Raw genomic sequence first — 1,079 nt, forward strand, 5'->3', positions numbered from 1 at the left:
TCTTTATCTCATATTCACCTGGTCCTGGCCCTTCTTTCTGTAATACAATCAGAAATGGATTTCTTTAAAGGTGCATTGCCACTGTCTGGAACAATTCATAGCTTCTCTTCTGGTCCCAAATTAAGGTGAAATAGTCTGTCTAAATTCTGTTCTGCTTGTAATAATTATTGGTGTTACACTGTACAGATCTAAAACTATTGCATATATGTACACCACCCCTGCCACATCAGGTTGCCTTGCATCCTCCCCTCACCACATGGTTCAGCTAGCACTAGCAGGAAGCAGCCCTTGCACACCGAAGGGAGGGAAGACCATAACGCCTTGTGTTTCTTTGCACCCTTCTATCTCTTGTTCTTGGACCAGGCACGGTGTGGCTCTAACTGAAATGGGGTTAGACGCTAGGAATCCTGACTTCCAGGCCTCTGCACACAAAGAACATCATAAGATCACAGCAGGACCACGCTTGCTCTGCTACATTTTATAACATTGCAGTATAATTAGGATTGAGATGAAGAACTGCAGCTTCGTTAAGTGTAGTCTGTTATTAGAATCACTGTTCAAACGTGGCAGTCAAGGGATTGATAATCCTTTCTGAAACAGCAGGAATATAGCAAATGAGCAAGAATCCCCCTAGAGATGGGAGAGACCTGAGTTCAAGTGTCTGCCCTGAATCAGGCAGGATAGATACTTAAAAACATACCTCTCAGGTAAATGCTCTAGCCATTGGGTTGTTTGCCAAAAAGAACTGGGATAAGGTGTCCTTTCTCCCCTCCTCCCTTGTAAGAAAGGCCTGAAATACCTCACATATGGTATGTACCTTGCCTCAGGAGAAGGGTACACAGCTAAGTGGAGAAAGGCAACCAATTGTCTAAATGCTGCCCTTCTCTCAGCATTTTTCTTCTAGGAAGACTGGGTAGAATTCTGCTTAGCTAGTTGCTTTCTGAGACACCAAATTTTAGTCATCTTCCAATTCTCCTGCATAGTGCAGGGACATTGGACACCCAGTTCAGCACTGGCAATGAGTAGGGGGTGCACACGGGTGCACGTACACCCCCTGAGATTGGCCATGCCCCCCCCCC

This window comes from Gavialis gangeticus, unplaced genomic scaffold, assembly GCF_001723915.1.
Source record: "Gavialis gangeticus isolate Ggan-Ray unplaced genomic scaffold, GavGan_comp1, whole genome shotgun sequence".
Taxonomy (NCBI): domain Eukaryota; kingdom Metazoa; phylum Chordata; order Crocodylia; family Gavialidae; genus Gavialis; species Gavialis gangeticus.